The following is a 12,142-nucleotide window of genomic DNA, read 5'->3' on the forward strand; positions in this document are numbered from 1 at the left end:
CCGCAACAACCGGTATACAAGAGGGTACAGCTGGTACCATACCAATGGCGTCAGCAGCAGTACGGCTGCAAGTACAGGTACAGCCGTCAGCAGGTACAACACAGTTTTCTGCACAGCAACAAGGTGTGGCCAGCATCTGCAGTACTAACAGGCACAGTCAACGATGGCAGGTATAGACACATCTACATGGGCAGGAGATGCAGGGCATACAGAGCTGTAAGGCTAGATGGGGGCTGTTTGGAGATGCTCAAGGTGGCGATGAGTAAAAACAAACCTCCCCACCTTAGAAACTTGTGCCCATTTAATGCAATAGGATGCTGAATTACCCACGGTCAGAGTTGAGCACAATCTTGTCACACACTTTAACTATTAATACTAATAAACAATGGCACAACACGAAACAAGATAGCAATGCTGAAATTTATATGACAAGCAATAGATCCGGAACGAGCCAACCCCCCCTTGTAATATGATTGTATTATCAAGGATTTCTCAAGATACAAACTTCACGCACATCACATGCCAGATTCCAAGGACATTCATGCAACAAAAACAAATTGCAAAAATGTTTTGTCGACGTCCAAGTCAATTCCAAAGCTTTCACCGCGCAAAACCTCACTCCCCAATCCTCAGGGACTTGCCACAAGCAATTGTGCTCCATTGGCATGCATCCATACAAAGGCAATGTGTGTGCCAAGCCAAGATAGGTGCCAAGGCTTACCAAGCAATACATCACAGCCATTTAAAGACACTACAAGAAAGTTTTCCTGATCCAAATAGCCTTGAATGCATATGGACAACTTGCCAATGATTAGCATAACATGCACTTCTTTACCAATGAAGGCAGCCCCTCCTGCTATTTGAGGACCCATGTCCTCTACTTCAATACCCAAAGTAGCTGCCATTTGTGTAGAGATAAAAGTTCTCAGTTGCAAAATCGTCAAACATAAACAAAGCTGACTGATCCTTACGCTGTCCCCAAGCTTTGCAAACAACCTTGTCTTTGCCATGATGTGATGTATTCCCCTCCACATCGGGAACCAAATGCACATTGGGCTTTAGTGCATTCGCATTATTCATGTTTGGGCATGCTTTTGCATTATGATCAGTGTTTTCACGAGTAAAGCATTTGCCCTCGCGCATATATTGCTCTTTTTGCTCAACAGTAAGACCATAGTTAGCCACTTTGTAGGTACGCTTCTTAGCTAACTTATTTTCAACTTTTGGATCATTTTTGGCTTGGTTTTGGTCCCTTTTAGGTGATTGTCCACTAGTATGCAGGTGTGGGATAGCCCTCTCTTTGCCCTAGAATGAGGGGTTAACCTTAGGGGATCGGTTTGACTTACACAAGTTGTAATCCCGATTGAAATTTTCTCTTTCTTTCCGCCTCTGGAACATGCATAAATGGAGACACCTTCAAAAGTACTTTCCACCAAAACTTGTGCACATATGCATTCATCGTTTCCTCTTCATTTTGTTTCACCCAATCCCACTTCACGGATATCTCATTCAATGCATTGGGAGGTAAGAACTACGCATAAAACCTTTTGCTTAAACTCTTACCATGTTCTAACCAGATTTCGGGAGAGCTTCTCAATAAGCCACCGATGTGCATTAGTGCCTTTCTTGGCTGGATCATGGATTTGTGAGTGAAATCCTCATCACTGAAGGCAATATCAAACTAGGCAATAAAAGCAAGAGTCTTCGATGCATCATATTCCCCATTATATGTCTCAAACTTAACAAATTTGTCGCTAGCTTTGGTGTCACGAGATATCAATACATTATCATGCATCTCAACATGTTTCCCTGTGTCCGCATCCATTCGAACAGCCCCTATGGTTGACATCATTTTGGGAACAAAAGGGGATACATTGGGCATAGAAAGATGTGCCCTGTAAGCATGAGGCATAGCTAGCCTCTCAACATACATTGGTGCATTCTCACCCATAACCTCTCTCTCATGAGCATGCTCAAGGGCATGAGTAAACGTGAGAGATGTAACTATTTGGCCCTCCTAGCTCTATTTCACATGATAACCCATGCCAGGACACCAAACAGGTGAAAGAAGAGGGTCCATAAGGTTTGACTAAGAAAAAGCACCATTCTTGGTCAAAAATCAAGAAAAAAACAAAAAGTCAAACAAGGTTGACCACAAGCCAAAGGCACCATTGGAAAGAGAAGACTAAGCCGGACCAAAAAGCTAAAAACCGCTTCTTCAAAGAGCAGCTCCAGGGCCAAAAGAAGGCCCTGAAGCTAGAAAAGCAAAACATGAACTTTTGACTAAAGTTGGGTAATATTTTACTATTAAACAGACCAAAAGCAAAGTAGAAGGTAAAAGCAAAACAAAAGCATCACTTTTTGGTAAAAAGCAAGGCTTCCCCAAGTATAAAAGCAGCATGAGCCTCTCTTGAACATCAAGAGGAAGAAGAACCTCTTCATCGCGTTGCCATCTTCGTTGAAGCGTGGAGATCATCTTCTCCATCATCATCTACTTGATTATGAAATAAATCATGGAGTTTTTCATCGTTGCCCGTTGATTCAGAGCGCCTTCATCGGTTGCAGTACCCACATCATCATCTGTCCGTCACATCCGTACAGCCGTACAAAACTGTACGGACTGGAAATTTCAAAAACCCTAAAATTGCTCCAAAAACTCTTAAAATTGCTTTTTTGGAAGTTTTTATCACCCGAAAACGATTAAAACAAGTCTTATATCATTTTTCTTGCCAAAAAGAGCTTTTCCAAATTTCCTTCATCAACAAGGCTATAGGAGTTATGGAGATTACTCATGAGGTGAGCGATTGATTCTTGGACTTGGTTTTGGACCTGGAACTTGAACTTGGACTTGCATCTAGAACTTGGACTTGGATTTGGATTTGGATTTGGATTTGGAACTTAGAACTGGAATGGATTTGGATTTGGATTTGAATTCATTGGATTTGGATATTGGACTTGGTACTAGCCCGGTGAGAGATACTTGTGGGTCATTCCTGCGGTGTGTGCTCCGCATCAAAGATCTTGTGCCTCGACATCGACATCGACATCGACATCGACTTCGACTCGGATATTCTACATCGACATTTCTGTTTGTTTTGTATTCATTGATTGTATTGCCCTTGGCCAACGTGCCCGTGGATTGTTCTTGAATAAATTCCTAAAAAGGAGGCGGGGCTTGTTTCCCGCTCAGTGTGTACTGTGCAAGATTCCTATTCACTTCGCTCTCTATCATTATCTTTTGGATAAGTGGTTGAGTCCGTCACAGCACACCCTGCTAGGATTACAAGAGAGACGCGGAATACCTACACCAAGAGAAAGTTTCAGCCCATGTTGCATGACATTCGAGATACCTACATTTTCTTCATAGGCATCCTCGGTACGAGCCAAGTATGCGCGTGCTACATCCCTCAGTTACATATGCAACTCTCAAGCTATGACTCCCATGGCATGATCCATAAATGATTCAGCTTTCTTTTCCTTCAAACGGTCATGGAATAATGGATCTTGGCGGTAGAACTTCGGTTCTTCTTCTTGTGCATTAAGAAGAGCTTGCATACGAGTAAGTTCAACCCATAATGTTATGGATTCTCCTTCCTACACTTTCTCTTTACCACAAAGACGGCTACCCTACATGTTCATGTTCCTTGCTATACACAACATGAGTATGCACTTCCTATAAGGCATTGGAAGCATGCATGCCATTGTCCTTGCCCCTTGTGTTGGCATCTTCAACATTAATTGTATGGCTGTCCATAGTGGTTGCGTACTTTAGACACGGTACGGTATGCTATGTGTGCGAGTACGTAAAGTACACACCAAGATAAGTACTTTAAGTACGTTCACTTTTTTAAAATAATGTATATACAATAAAAATATATACTATATACCATAAATAATTTAGCAACACTGGTACACAAAATTGCACAAAAAACAATTGAAATTCAACCATCTATCCTCTATAAATGTCAAATGAGCAATGAGCATACAACATGAAGTCCTGCTCAATCTAAAATCCTAGTACAAATGCCAATAGTCATATGGCCGGCACAAAAGAATATAACGTCATACATGTTTGATCATAAATCATGAAAGTACAAGGCTAGCCGCTAGTAGCTACAAGCTAAATATGTGACTAGTCAGATACTGAAATAAATATTGATATGCTAACTACTAACTAGTAAGAGCGACTAGTCACCACAAGGCCACTCGCTAATAAATCAAGTCTCACGAGTCACCACTCACTTATCATCATCCAAGCTTGAAGATGACTCATGAGGATGATGAGTAGTCTCCATCTGTGAGGAGACTCCCATCAAAATCATATAGTGGCTTCATGCATTTGGTCCTCAACATCAACCTACATACCATGTATTCACGAATCTTATTAGTGACTAGTCAGTTTAAACTTTTTTTTAAGTACGGGTATGGAAAGCATGGAATTGATACGGCACGTATTGAAAGTACCGAACGGATGAGTACGAGTACGGAATGTAACTATGTGGCTGTCCATAATGTTCTAAGTGTAAAGATAGCTTGTTCGCAATGATCGTCTTTCCCAGTGGAAGTAAAAGAGAACCATACACTCTAATACAACTTCAATTCCACCGGTTGGTGTGGAATGTTTGATTGAACACAATGCATAGCGATTGAGTACTTTGAGTACAGTGCGGTATGGTACGTGTCCGGTACGAGTACGTAAAGTACGCATCAAGATAAGTACTTTGAGTACGTTCACATTTTTTACATTGAACCTCATATTTGGTACAAAGACCTTATCCATACGAGGTACGGTACGTATGGAGTGGTACAAAAAGTATTGAAGGTACACATCGGATGAGTATAAGTATGGAATGCAACTATGACACAATGCTAATCAATACACTAAGATTTGATGGACAACACACACCATACAAAATGTGATTTGTTGAATTGACAAGAGACGCACAATGAGTTGGAATAACCAGTCCCTCCCTCAAATTCTGTATATTGTGTTGGGTTTTATGCTGTGTATGCACCCAGAGGAGTGCTAGTGATCATCAGTAGATTACTGGGGCACTTTTTACTTCAGTTAGTGGAGGTTTTTTCCCCCAATTTAGTTCAGTTTCACTTATATGCAGTTTATAAGTGTTTTGGTCCACCCGGCACATTTATGGCCGGACATGTGAACACTTATCTTTTAGGGTCACTATCATGTGGCTATTGTACTTGATTTTTATTATTCATTGAAGCATACTGGAAGTCGTGTTCACTTCTCTCTCTTGGTTTCCACGCCTGATTGCCTTCTGTAAACCCTAACCCTAATCCTTGAGTGCCTTCAATTGGTATCAGAGCATTGAAGCTCTGCATTGCTGCTGCCCGTACAGCATACGTACACCTTGTCTGCGCCGACTTCAGTATACCTTGTCTGCGCCGGCTTCAACATCTGCTGCCCGTACACCCATTGTGCGCCGCCTTCAGCTACAGCTGTGCGCCTGCTGCCCGTACACACCATTGTGCGCCGCCATCAGCTACACGTGCGCATTAGCTGCCCATACGTACAGTCAAGCGCCGCCTACAACCTCAGTACCTGGTCGCCTTCAGTCGGGTACTGTACCTGCATCGCCTTCAGTTACTGTACCTGCCCGTACAGTCAAGCGCAGCCACCATCACCTGTGCGCCTGCTGCAACAGGCGACTTGCTTCCGTACAGTCAGCGCCTGTACCTGATAAGCACATCTGAACCTGCAGCTGACGTGTAACTGGTCACCCTACTCCGTACAGTGCACAGTACAGCACACGACTGCAATAGTACAGTCAAGGTATCTGCACAGTACAGCCGACCAGATTCTGCCACGTCAACATTCGACTGCAGTTAAGCCTACTGCTCAGCACAGAAGTGGTAAGCATTACATATTTTGAATATTGGGCATTTTTATTTTCTCTGTGAAAATATACAGGCACAACAGGCAGATTTTCTATCAAAGAAATATACAGGTTTTTTGCACAGTTTGGGTGCAGCAAATTTGGGCATTTTTGGGGCATTTTGGCATTGTGTACGCCATTTGCTGCTCTACTCAATCATTGGTGCATTGAGCTGCACATTCAGAGGATTGAGAGTGCAGGCAGATTTGGGTGAACTGTATTCAGTGGAGTACAGTTATTATCAAGGTTTCTGTTATTGGGTTTTTTGGTAAACAGGTACAACATTGTGCGTAAAGCATAATGGCAAATCAACAGCAAAGTGATGTATTCACATATTTGTCTAAGGAAGACAAATTGGATGGCACGAACTACCCCTTGTGGAGTTTTATGCTGAAAAATGTGCTTGTGGCAAAAGGTCTTTGGGATTTTGTTAGTGGTGATGAACCACGTCCACATCCATTGGCTCCAGAGACTCCTCCCCAAGGGGGTGCTCGTGGACAAGGACAACAGGTACAGGCTCCAGGACAGCCATTGCCTGTTCAGAGAACAAATGCTCAAAAGACATGGGATGCCAGGGATGCACAAGCTTTGTCACTCATTGCATTGTCAGTACAGAGGTCCATTATACCTCATATTCGTTCAGCTGGCTCTTCACAGAATGCATGGGTGACTTTGGAGCAGATGTATGCTGCTCGTAATGAGGCTAGGATCTCATTTTTGAAAAGAGAACTGGAAAATCAGAAGATGAATGAAGGAGATGATATGTCTAGCCACTTAAACAAGCTGCAGGATTTGAGAGAGCAACTCATCAATGTGGATGAGATTATTCCTGAGACACAGCTTGTGTCCACCATCTTGCACTCTTTGCCAAGATCTTACTTGGCTTTCCATACCTCTTTGAACCTCAGCATGAGGAATGCTGTTGAACCCCTCAAGTATCAGGAACTTGTTGCTCTCTTACTACAAGAGGAGCAAATGAGGAAGAATATGAATATGAACACAAATGCTGAACAAGCATTTACTACAGGTCAAAAGGGGAAAGGAAAAACTCAGCCAAAGAGTGCAAATCAAAATTCAGGTGATGGTGGTTCTTCACAGGATACCAAGAAAGGTGATGGACAGCCCAAGAAGACGGGCAAATGTCATTACTGTAAGAAGCCAGGTCACTACATCACGGAATGTAGGAAGAGGATTGCCAAAGAGAAGGCAAAGGAAGCTGGGATGTCAGTTAATGATGCTTCTAAAGCTCCTCCAGAGACTGCTTCTTTTGTTGAGGACAGGGATTACTGTTTTTATACATGCAGCTATGATGCCTCTTGGTCTTCACAGGCACTCAGTTTGACAGAGCATGCATGTACTTGGTATTTTGATAGTGGTGCCTCAAAGCATATCACATCTCGCAGGGATTTGTTTAGTCATGTTGGCCCTGCCCCTGTTGGCAAAACTGTTCAGTGTGCCAACAATGCTTCATATCCAGTTCGTGGCATTGGGGAGATTCAGCTCACAGCCATTGATGGCTCCATTCTCCGCCTTACAGATGCCTTGTATGTACCAGGGATAAAGAAGAATTTGTTGTCCATTTCTTCTTTAGCACATTGTGGAATGCAGGTCCACTTTGATGATGATAAATGCATGGTCAGAGACAAAGCTAATGCCTTGACCTTGATGCTTTCTGGTACATTATGTCATGGACTTTATCAGTTGGATGCATTTCAGCCAGTGGATCAGTCTGCTTATCATGCATTCACTCTTACTCCAGCTATGGTTGATGCGGAGTTATGGCATGCTCGCATGGGGCATGTAAATTTTGGGAGTCTTATGCTTATGCAGCGACATAATATGTTTACAGATCTACCTCTCATGGAGAAGCCTCCAGATCATATTTGTGAAGGATGTATTTTGGGAAAAATGCATAGGTTTTCCTTCCCACGTGATCAGGCTCTAAGAGCAACTGCAAAGTTGCAACTTATACACAGTGATCTTTGTGGTCCCATGCAGACGAAGTCATTAGGTGGTTGCTTTTATTTTGCAACATTTATTGATGACTTCTCTCGTATATGCTGGGTCTATCCTTTGACACACAAATCACAGGTATATGATGCATTTTTGGCCTTTGTAGCACTTGCTGAGACAGAGTCAGGATGCAAGGTGAAGACTCTCCGTTCTGACCGAGGGGGGGAATATATGTCACATGTGCTGAATTCCTTTCTTGGGAGTAGAGGTATAAAACATCAGTATACTACTCCTTACACTCCACAGCAGAATGGGGTTGCAGAAAGGAAGAATCGGTCACTCATGGAGATGGCCAGATGTATGCTAAAGGCAAAAAGACTACCACATATCTTTTGGGTGGAAGCAGTAATGTGTGCTTGTCATATTTTGAATCGATGTCCCACAAAGGCATTGGTTTCTATTACTCCTTTTGAGGCTTGGCATGGCCGCAAGCCTTCTGTATCGCATTTTCATATCTTTGGGTGTCTTGCATATGCACACATACCCAAAGAGTTGAGGAGGAAGCTGGATGATAAAGCCACAAAATGCATTTTTGTTGGGTATAGCCGTGAGAGCAAGGGCTACAGGTTATATGACCCACTATCCAGGAAGATATTCATCAGTCGGGATGTGATTTTTGATGAAAAATCAGAAATATCCATGGCTGGTTATGAGGCAAATCAGGCTGAAAACGATGTGTTTGAAGGTCTATTACCCATGGAGTTTCATTCCACAGTTGGTGATCCAACTCATGAGGGTACTGGACAGCCAGCAAATGATGTAGGTGGTGCAGAAATTCAGCAGCCAAATGAGCCAGAAGCTGAACCAAATATGGGACAGCAGGCACCACAGGTCAGACATATACCTAGATGGTATTTGAGGACATTACAGGACAGCCATTTAGAGGGTCCTCTTGCTGGTCGTACTCGTAGGGAAACAAGGACCAATGAGCATGCACACATCATGGATTTGAATCTGGTTATGGCAGCCAATTTACAGGATGATGATGAGCCTGATTCATTTGTGGATGCACGAGATAATGTGCATTGGAACAAAGCCATGCAAGATGAGATTGATTCTATTAAAAAGAATCAAACATGGGATTTGGTTGATCTGCCCAAAGGCAAGAAAGCAATTGGTACTAAATGGGTCTATAAATTGAAAAGACATGCAGATGGATCCATTGACAGGTACAAAGCCCGTTTAGTTGCAAAGGGCTATGCACAGAAGAAGGGCATTGATTATGAGGAGACATTTGCTCCTACATCCCGTATGTCGACACTTAGGTGTGTCATTGCATTGGCTGCACATCGTGGTTGGGTTGTTCATCAGTTGGACATAAAGACTGCATTCCTACATGGGGACCTCGAGGAGGAAGTTTATGTATTTCAGCCCATGGGATTTGCAGAACATGGTCATGAGGGGAAAGTATGCAGGCTGAAAAAGGCCTTGTATGGTTTGAAACAAGCTCCACGAGCTTGGTATGCAAAAATAGATGCTTTTCTACTCACTCAGGGATTTGTGAACAGTCCATCAGAGGCCACTTTGTATGTGAAGAAAGAAGAGACAGATCTGCTAGTCATCAGTCTTTATGTGGATGATCTCTTGCTCATGGGATCAAATGATGACAAAATTGCAGCTTTTAAAGAGATACTGCAACAGACATTTGACATGTCTGACTTGGGCCTTGTACATTACTATTTGGGCATACAGTTTGTGCAGGATAACAGAGGCATTGGGTTGTTGCAATCACACTATGTTGCTAAACTTCTGGAGAAGTTTAAATTTCAGGATTGCAAGCCTATTAGTACTCCTATGGAGCCTGGGATGAAACTGTCACTACAAGATGACAGTGTTTCCTTTGATGCCACTACACATGCTCAGGCTGTTGGGTGCCTCATTTACTTGTGTAATACAAGGCCAGATATTCACTATGCAGTCTCTCAGTTGAGCAGATTTATGCACAGCCCACGGTTGTCACATTGGCAAGCTGTGAAGCGTGTATTCCGTTATTTGCAGGGTACCTTGTCTCTTGGGTTGCTGTCACCATTGAGCTATCTAATGGTCCTCTTATCTTCTTGTGTGAGCTTTGGGCTCTGGATGAGCATACTCCGTAGTGTTGCTCCATCGCTAGGACTGGCACGGCGTGATTCGTAGTGCCAGGGACGGGTGGATTGCACACGGTGTATGTTTCTGGATTACCACCGCTAGGACTGGCACGGCGTGATTCATAGTGCCAGGGACGGGTGGATTGTACACTGTGTGTGTACCTGGAATTGACTTTCCGGTGGACCTGTTTGTGCCCGGAAATGTCAAGTATTGTGCAAGTACATGAACGGAGATTATCCTTTAACAATGTTGCATTGTGCACTCATGTTTGCCTGCCTTTGAAATGTTTTCGCGTGAACTGGTTTCGTTTGCATGCTTGACATGTGTGTCTAGCTCAGGGGTCGGGGACGCCCTCCCGTGAGCCGTGGAATGCCTTGTCTTCTGACAGGTTTTGTGGCGTGTGAACAGGTGGGAAATCCTTATTTTAATAAGAGTTTTAAGTTATAAGTCTTATAACTTACAGGTTTCATACTTCATTAAAAGTAGGTGGACACTTTATACCCAAGCAGGGGTCACCCCTTCCTGGACTCACTTCTCCAATTAGCACTTTAATATACACTCTTAAAAGACAATAGCACAAGACAAAATAGCAAAAGAAAGTAATTAACAACTCTGAGCATAGATAGATGACACCACACTGAGGCCGGAACGGCCGGCCCCCCCCCCAAGGAATGATATTATTACTTGGGAGAATTTGTTACAAGTACACGGGCCCAAGGCCAGATTTCCAATAAGCAATGCACAATGAAAAACAAAGTATCAAACCCAAATATGTTTGTTGATGCCGAGTCAGCAGTCACCAAGGGCTGCCCCGTCCATAGCACCTTCCAGAGTCACACTCCGCGTGCAATCCACCCGTCCCTGGCACTACGGATCACGCCGTGCCAGTCCTAGCGATGGGGCACCCTCACGGAGTTGACTCGGTGAATGGAAGAGGAGTCCAGACATAGGAGAGCAAGAGAATTCCTCATTCTTCGCGATGAAAATCTTCTGGAGCCACCGTACAGCCAGTAGGAAGAGTGAAACAACCTGGGCTACTTGTAGGAAATGCGTATGTCCTAAATCCCACTGGTTTGACCTGTTGTACCTGCTGTACCTGCTGCTGTACCTGCTGTACCTGCTGCTGTACCTGCTGTACCTGCTGTACGACCAGAATCAGCAACTAATGATGGTACTGTACCTGCTGTACCTGCTGTACCTGCTGTACGACCAGAATCAGCAACTAATGATGGTACTGTACCTGCTGTACCTACTGTACCTGCTGCTGTACCTGCTGTACCTGCTGTACAACCAGAATCAGCAAATAATGATGTGCTCCAGCCTGTTTTCTCTAAATCCCAGCCAACAGTTGTGTTTTCTTCCTCCAAAATGCAAGGGAGAGGGCTGGAAGTGAGGCGCCTTCCTCCCATGCAAAGAATTGGGTGTGGTAGGTGGGGTAGGTGGCCAACCCCCACCCCACATGCTATAAAAGGGTGCCCAGGCCAAAAGAAGGTGCCCACACTTATAAAGTGTCCACCTACTTTTAATGAAGTATGAAACCTGTAAGTTATAAGACTTATAACTTAAAACTCTTATTAAAATAAGGATTTCCCACCTGTTCACACGCCACAAAACCTATCAGAAGACAAGGCATTCCACGGCTCACGGGAGGGCGTCCCCGACCCCTGAGCTAGACACACATGTCAAGCATGCAAACGAAACCAGTTCACGCGAAAACATTTCAAAGGCAGGCAAACATGAGTGCACAATGCAACATTGTTAAAGGATAATCTCCGTTCATGTACTTGCACAATACTTGACATTTCCGGGCACAAACAGGCCCACCGGAAAGTCAATTCCAGGTACACACACAGTGTACAATCCACCCGTCCCTGGCACTACGAATCACGCCGTGCCAGTCCTAGCGGTGGTAATCCAGAAACATACACCGTGTGCAATCCACCCGTCCCTGGCACTACGAATCACGCCGTGCCAGTCCTAGCGATGGAGCACCACTACGGAGTATGCTCATCCAGAGCCCAAAGCTCACACAAGAAGATAAGAGGACCATTAGATAGCTCAATGGTGACATCTCCCCGTCTTCTAAACAGTTGTCCGCAACTGAAAAGCTTCCAAATAGTCATGGAGCAGCTGCGGATAAT

At 43.9% G+C, this 12,142-nt stretch overlaps 1 protein-coding gene across 1 annotated transcript in view; it reads right to left on the reverse strand.

Moving 5' to 3' along the window:
- Window positions 1-12,142, reverse strand: part of LOC147602670 (26S proteasome non-ATPase regulatory subunit 12 homolog A-like) — a 38,612-nt gene that overhangs the window by 14,478 nt on the left and 11,992 nt on the right. The gene's annotated exons all lie outside the window — the stretch shown is intronic.

This window comes from Cibotium barometz, chromosome 66, assembly GCF_041138505.1.
Source record: "Cibotium barometz isolate CiBa-2024 chromosome 66, ASM4113850v1, whole genome shotgun sequence".
NCBI classification, from domain to species: domain Eukaryota; kingdom Viridiplantae; phylum Streptophyta; class Polypodiopsida; order Cyatheales; family Cibotiaceae; genus Cibotium; species Cibotium barometz.